Below are 8,496 nucleotides of genomic sequence, written 5' to 3' on the forward strand. Positions count from 1 at the left end.
AAGAATGGAAGAAAATACCTTTTCACCAAGAAAGCAACCTTCTATAGTCTTAGGTTTTTTTTTCCCTTTTGGGGGCATTTTCCCTGCCTTTTACTTGACTTCAAAGTCCTTTGTCAAGTGGAGGGTATACTCCAGGGGCCTGTAAGTTCTCAGTTCCTCCAAGGTGGCACAACCAAGAGAAAGGAGTTTTTTCCTCACCTAGCCTATGCTCTTGTCTGGGAGCAACTACAAACATTCTTTTCTGCCCAGGATCTGTGAGTAGGATTCCCTCTCTGGAGCCTCCAACAGCTCCACCATGCCAGTGCTCCTCCTCACGCCAGGACTGCCACTCAGGACGGAGAGCCAGATTGGCTGTTTGATTCCCCCATGGCCTTTAGGCAGAGGGCTCCAAAAGGGGAAGCTGCTGCCACATTGGCTGTTGACACCGTGGGGCTGGGGTCACACCAAACACTCCGCTAATCCAGGTGAAAGAGCTTTCTCACTGACCTATTTAGTTGTCTTTGGTATCTGTGGGTTGAGAAATCCGGGATTCACAGTTGCTACCTGTGATTCTGTGCCCTGAAGCCTGCTCCAGTCCTATCCTTACTGTATGGCCCAGGCTGGGCTGTGCTCCACTCCCAGCCCAGCGCAATAGACACTTTCTGTCAGCTTTCCAGGCTACCTTGCGCTGGAAATCTCTTTCACTCTGTCATTTTGTGGCTTCTCCTGTTCTAGAATGTAGAGTCATTTTTATAGGTATTTAATGGTCTATGAAGGGGAGCTACAGGAGGTCCGTCTTTCTACTCAGCCATCATGGTTCTGTCCCCTGGAACATTCTTTAATATGACTAAAGATTGACTTGATGAATTCATATCCCTTGACTATTGATCAATTGGGGAACGGCTCTTATTTTTATAAGTTTAACTAAATTCCCCACATATTTGCGATAGGAAGTATTTATCAGAGAAACTTGCTGTACAAATTTTGGTATTACTTCATTGTCTGCGGCACCTTTTAATAAAATCGTAGTTTCCCTGATGATCTCTTTAATTAGGTTGATATTTGCTTTGTCTGAGATCATGATTCGTACATTTGCCTTTTTTACTTCAGCCCAAGCATAACACACTCTCCTCCAGTCCCTTGTTTTAACATCTTTGTGTCAACTGTGTTTCTCGTAAACAACATATTGTTGGATTCAGGTTTCAAATCCATCCTGCTATCTACTTCTCTTTCATGGGTGAGTTTATCCCCTTCAAATTTACAGTTATACCTAACTACCTATTTCCTTCCATTCCATTCTCTTCTATTATTCCTCTTTTGTGTAAGATAGATTTCTATATAGACCTGGCTGTATATATGTATTCTTTCCTCTTTGAACTAATTCTCATGGTAGTGAGGTTCAAGCACTGCCCACCAACTCCCCCCATTTCCCACTTCATTGTAAAAGCTCTACCTTGTATGCCTCTTTTATGTAAGAATATTTTCCCCATTCTGTCTCTCTCTTCCCCCCTTCTCCTAGTGCTTGCCAATTTCTCACTTCAATTTTTTTCTGCGATCACCCCAACATAATCAACTCACTCTCACGGCCTCTGTCTATGTAGACCGCTTCCAACTGTCCTTATACTGACAAAGATTTTAAGAGTTGCATGTTTATATGTGGTAGTGTAAATAATTTAACCTCATTGAGTGCCTTATGATTTCTCTTTTCCCGTTTATGATTTTCTGCTTCGCTAGAGTTATGTATTCAGGAATGTTGAAAATTCTTTCTGTTTTATCAAGTGTCCATTTCTCCATGAACGATTATACTCAGTTTTGCTACGAGCTTTATTCTTCATTGTAATCCTACTTCTCTGCCTTCCTGAATATCGTATTCCATGCTCTCTGCTCCTTTAACATGAAAGCCACTAACTCTTGTGTGATCCTGACTCTGGCTCCACGATATTTGAATTGTTTCTTTGTAGCTGCTTGTAATATTTTCTCTTTCACATGGGAGCTCATTTTGTTATCTCTTTCAGGAGTTAATCAGTATGTTTTTTTCTATTTCTATTTTACCTTCAGAATTTAATATATCAGGGCACTTTTCTTGAATAATTTCTTAAAATTATACCTAGGCTCTTTTTTTGATCATGGGGTCTCAGGTAGTTCAATAAGCCTTATATTATCTCTCCATCGACTTTCCAATTTAATTGATTTTCCAATGAATTTTTCATATTTTCTTCTATTTTTTCATTCTTTTCATTTTGTTTTAGTGCAGGAAGTCAACCACCGTCCACTGAAACAAGCTATGGATGAAAGGGACAGTGTTGGCAAGCAACATTATCTTCCAGAGCCCTATCTATGACAGTACTGCATGTCATGGAGATCAGTGAGTATACCAGCAGGGGTGGGGGTAGGGGCTGCTAGGGAGGAAGGGATAAGGTAAAAGAAGAGAAATAGCTCACTGGTGGCAATTGTTCATTTATATCAACTGTAACCCAACCTTTCTGCCAATGTTCCCATGCCCTATCATCCCTGCTGGAGGAAACCCTGAAGCCGTGTTCCATTCTGACCCTTATGCCTCCTTTCCTCCCCCTTCTTCCTGAGTGGGGCAGTACCCTCCAGAAACCCAATTCTCCAGAACAGGCTCCCTGATGTGTTGTAGGGAATTCTGGCCCTTGACTTCTGCCCTGCCACTGGCACCCTTAACGGCTTTGGCTTTTCCATCCACCCTGAAGAGAATACTTCCTGTGTGTATTGTCATCCCCAGTTAGAGGGAGAGATCCTTAAGAACTCCGATTCTCTTTATCTACTTGTAATGGTAGTTCTTAGCATGGTTCATGGTACATAGTAAGGAAACACTTAACCAATTCTCATTCTCTCATTCATTCATTTCTTTGTTCATTCACTTACTTTTCAATAAAACTACTTCTGTTTTGAGTCTTCTGAGCCTGTGTGTTTGTCACAAAAGCTGATATTGCTGGTGGAAGTGGGAGTGGATTGTCAAGTGCTGAAGTTCCGTATTATCTGGAGGGATGAGGTTGGGGGCAGAAAAGGTCAGGGACATGATAGGTCTTTGTAAGTAAGATGAGACTGCAGCTAATGAATGGTGTGAAAGTCCAGCAATTCAGAAGCACAGGTGCAAGGGGACAGGAATTGAGGATCCCTGGCCACCAAGTCAAAATGCAAATCCCAGGAGAATTTTACTAATTAGAGAATGGTGGAGAACTGCAAAAATATATTCCACTTGTGAAGCCCTCATGCGTGGTTGAGAAAACACCAGGAAGAGAAGGAATTTCCAGAACAAAACTGTAGGCATCATAGCGTGCAGAGATATGTGATGTCCTAAGCATTGTAAGAAGGGGCCTGAAAGTTGTCCAATCTGGGACCCTCAACAAAAGAAAGGCCCCTGAGGGATCAATCCATTGGAGAAAGGAACTATAATGTTGCACGGATGTTGCAGGATGAGAAGTGGACAAGAGAGCATGGATGCTCCATGTGAAGGAGGACCTATCCCCGAATGCATTTTCCATGGTAGGGCTGCATTTGAAGTACGTCATTGATTTCAGGAAAGTCAGTAGCAGTTCCTGGAATGAAAAGCAGCATGGGTAGCCTGGCCTAGTCACCAAAATGGAGTATAAGAAGGAAACTCACATTTGGAAAAAGTGGCTTTGATTGTGAGGTGGGAGTAGCTGGGTGGGGGAGATTCAGGTCTAGGTACCTGAAGGAATGCAAGGATATTTCACGAGGAGGAGGCCCCAGGCAGAATGAGACTGCAAGCGAGGCATGGTAGTGACATGCAATAAATCAGTCATTCAATGGACATGTTGAAAGCAACTACTATGTGCCAGTAATCAGGCTAAACACTGGGGATACAGAGAAAAGGCAAAAGACAGTCCTTGGCCCCAGTGAGCTCATAAATCTAACTGGGGAACACTACGCACAAAAAGCAGAAGAAATGCAGGGAGGAGTGGGGTAGGGAATAGAAAAAGTAAAAGGAAAGGCAGGGAGGGTACCTAGTGTCGTAGTATAATGCAGTCCAGCAGCCAGTGAGGAATCTGTGAGGTAGATGACTCAGGCCCCGCTCCCCCGTCAAAGATTGGATCTGAATGAAGATCACCAATGCCCACCCTAGACTCTCTCCACTTGGAGGAGGGAGGGGTACAATGGGCAGAAAGTACTGAAGAGATGGGAGTTGCAGAACTGATTTGATCTTGCAAGAAGATGAGCCTCTGGAGACAATGGTGAATTACAGATGGTTGGAATTTTCTGTCAGAACAGAGCAAGGGAGGGGTTTTAAAACCTTTCAAGTATTTGTTTAGGTATTCTTTAGGAAATGTGTGGTGAATTTTTCCTACAGCAACTTTACTGAATATGTGAAAACCTTATTTTCAAATGAATAATGTATGAATTTGAGCCAACACTACTACGCATGAACACAATACTTATATCCTGCCCTAACGTGATTAATGAAGTTTTCCTATTGGAGGCAGAATTTCTGGGACTATAATTTGCTATACTTCTCAGTTTTGATTCCAGGTTTCAGTGTCTGACCTCTCATGAAGTCACTAGCAAAGATGGCAGCAGCTGAAGGGTGAGTGGCATCTGTGAACTCACAGCAATGAATGTCTTCTCTTGGGAAAAATTGGGGGAGGTGACCCTAGGAAGACTCAGATAAGGACGCTCTTGACTCACTTTCCCATAGAAGGTCCTTTTCCATCTGGCTAATTCTGAGCCTGACTGTGACATGCTTTCACACGATTTGGCTGCTTGTGAATTATACCTGAAATCAAAGAGAACTAATGAATAGTATAAATGCTACCATATCGCTCCTTTTCTCTTCACATAGCAAATTCCATTGATAAGGACAAGTGTACAATGGTACCTCATTGTTTGCATTGTGACAAACATAAGAAATAAACCCTATGAGGAATTATTTTAAATTGCAATTCGATTTACAAATAATGGAGACGAGAGGGTCTTACAATTCATGGGTATTTAGTTAGTGGAAGATGGATCCTATGACACCCTTTCATTGTGTCCATATAATAATATCCTCATGGAGAGGAACCTAGTGAGACATGTGACACACAGTTTTCAAAAAGTGGATTAAGAATTTTACATGCAAAATTTCATTGATAATTGCGAAGAGGCTGAAATTATGTTCCTTTTGAAGCATCTATCTGATAATTTTTTGAGGACTCATTTTCCAATGCAGGCCATCAGGATGTGACAACTGAAATTCCCTGATGTTTCTGATGACCTATATGGTCTTCATTTGATATTCTTCATATAACTCTATGTTATACCAAGTTTGTATTGTTTTCCTATATGTTCTTAGAACCTGAGAAGCAAACAGGTGCAATTCCCTGAGTTCAGGAAAAGAGGTGTCCCACTTCTCTCAAGTATCTGCTAGTTTACAGGAATGACTAAGCAGCACGCTAATGAGCTGTGGGACGTCAGGCAGAAAACTGAAGGTGATTCAGTTGATCATTTACTTTGGCTAATTTGGCTGTTTTCTTTATTGCAAATTAAAGACAGTCATTAAAAAGTCTTATTCTGATCAGGTGAACTTTTGGTTTTGAGGGTAACCGTAAGTGATGGTTTCTGTCCATCTTCCCCTAAAAGAGAAATGAAAAGGGGTACATTATCTCTCATAAAGAGACAAGAAAAAGCTTTTTCAATGGAGGGGAAAAGGGGGGAGGTGAGAGGGGAAAAGTGAAGTTTACTCTCATCACATCTGGCTTAAGCAGGGAATAACACGCACACTCAATTTGGTATGAAATATATCTTATACTACAGGAAAATAAGGGAGGAGGGGATATGTGGAGTGAGGGATGGTAGAAGGGAGGGCAAATGGGAGGAGGGAGTAATTAGAAATAAACATCTTTGAGGAGGAATAAGGTCAAAAGAGATAATAAAATATGTAAGGTGCAGGACAGAATGGAAAGAAATATGGTTTTTCTTACACGACATGACTATTATGGAAGTCTTTTGTGAAACTAAGCATATGTAGCCTATATTGAATTGCCTGCCTTCTCAATGGGGATGGATGGGGACAGAGGAACGGAGAGAAGTTGGAACTCAAAGTTTTAGGAACGAAATGTTGAGAATTGTCATTGCATGCAAGCGGGTAATAAGAAATACAGGTAATGGGGTATAGAAATCTATCTTGTCCTACAAGAAAAGAGAGAAGATGGGGATAAGGGAAGGGAGGGGTATGATAGAAGGGAGGGCAGATTGCGGGAAAGGGTAATCAGAATGCACGGTGTTTTGGGGTGGGGGAGGTGGGCGGAGAAATGGGGAGAAAATTTGGAGCTCAAAATTTTGTGGGAATGAATGCTGAAAACTAAAAATAAATAAATAAACATAAAATAGTAAGGAAGGAAGGAAGGAAGGAAGGAAGGAAGGAAGGAAGGAAGGAAGGAAGAAAGAAAGAAAGAAAGAAAGAAAGAAAGAAAGAAAGAAAGAAAGAAAGAAAGAAAGAAAGAAAGAAAGAAAGAAAGAAAGAAAGAAAGAAAGAAAGAAAGAAAAAGGAAGGAAGGAAGGAAGGAAGGAAGAAAGAAAGAAAGAAAGAAAGAAAGAAAGAAAGAAAGAAAGAAAGAAAGAAAGAAAGAAAGAAAGAAAGAAAGAAAGAAAGAAAGAAAGAAAAGAAAAGAAAAGTTAAGTTGCCAAATTTCTCGGAGAGAAGAGTAAAAGATGGAGATACCCCTCCCCACCCCAGAGTGCCAAAGCAAACAGTTGACAGGACCTTTGAATCTTAGACCTGGAAGGGACTGAATCTTAACCTCTCATTTCCAACCTGAGACACAGTGAATCCTCCATAATATCCACGACAACTGGCCATGCAATCTCTGCTTGGATTCCTTCAGTACTGGGGAACCCACTGTCCCCTGCCCAGGCCATTTAGTGTCTGGCTGCCTTAGCTACGGTGATTTCGGGTTGAATTAATACAAGCACGTGGTGGAGCCTGGGGAAGACAATGGAGGGCAAGTCTGGGAGTCAGAAAGACCTGGGTTCAAGTTCTACCTACTGGGTTGGCCCTCTGACCATACACAAGCCATCTAACCCCTCTGTGTCCCAAGCTGATTGACATGAGCAGCAGGGCTCTCCAAACCGGAATGCCCCCACACCAGTGAAATCACAGGGTTCGATAAATCATCACGCAAAGAATCAAGGCAAATAAACATAGTCCTGGTCAGACCGTACTTGGAATATCATGCTCACTTCTGGGCTCCACATTTAGGAAGGACATTGACAGGGACAGTGAGGGGACCTGAAAACCTCACTCTGTGAGGAACAGATGAAAGGAGGAGTGTCCTGTGGTAGAATGACCTCGGTTTGAACTCCAGCTCACAGGGAGAACCCTGTGAGACCCTCGACCAGTCAATGAACCTCCCTGTATAAGCCTGCTCCCTCTAGTTTAAGCAGAGAGGATTGGACTCTGCCAGCTCTAAATTCCATGGATCTATCAGTGGGTTGACACTTCCCTCTGAAAAGAGAAGACAGCAGAGGCAGAGGTAGCTGTCCTCACATATCTCAAAGGCTGTCACAGCACGAAGGGATGAGATTTGGTGTGGCTTCAGAATGTAGATCTAAAATCAAGGGGAAAGATACAGAACCTGCTGCATAGCAGGTGCTTAATAAATAATTCTGGCACTGATTGATTAATGACTTGATTACAGGAATGCAGGTTTCTCTTAACTTAATGAAAAACTAAACTCTCCAAAGCGTAATGACCTAGGTTGGGAGGTAGTGAGTTCCTGCTTACTGAAGGACTCCAAGCAGAGATTGCATGGCCTCTTGTAAAATCCAAGGCTCCTTGGAAATGTCTGCTTTGTTACAGTTTTGATGGGGTTATGGGGAGGAGCATCTCCATTTCTTTACTTTTCTCTCCTGGATAGTTGACAAGGTCTCTTTCAAGAGCAAATACACTAGTGTGCTTGCTCCAAGCCTTCTCCATAGGGGAGCTGCTGCTGGGTCTAAGAGTTTGTTCCTAAGAGGGATTTTGCTACCCATAGGGTCTTTTCTGAAATATCTTCATGATCTCCTAACTTCCCCATCACTTTTCTGCCTTACTCTTCTTAGAAGGACATCATTAGTTTAATGTCTGCAGGGTCTGTGTCCCCAGGGGGCCTTGAGGCAGCACCAGTGTCTCCCCTCTGGTTTTGGGAGACTTTTCTTTCTCTCTGTCCTTGTTCTCTGGCTCCCTTCCTGGGAGAAGTATAGGAAATCCTTTTTCACCTCTCCTGCTCCCATTCCCACCTGCCACTGCCTCTCTCTTGCTGGCCCAGACTCTCGGCTTCCTTTCCCACCTCACTGGGAAAGCCATCCTTCCCAGTATCTGTGTCCCCGCTTGCCTTGTGTCCCCTGGTATTTGCTGTACATGGGGTACTCAATTTTCCGCCATTTGTGGTCCTGGAACAGGCTTCCTCTTAGGTGCCTCCCCGTCCTTTCTCCCCTATTCCCAGGACAGAGATCCCTTGAGACAATAATAATGACAGAATAACTGATATATCCGTACACATCAGAGATGGATAT

This window comes from Notamacropus eugenii, chromosome X (genome assembly GCF_028372415.1).
Source record: "Notamacropus eugenii isolate mMacEug1 chromosome X, mMacEug1.pri_v2, whole genome shotgun sequence".
NCBI lineage: Eukaryota > Metazoa > Chordata > Mammalia > Diprotodontia > Macropodidae > Notamacropus > Notamacropus eugenii.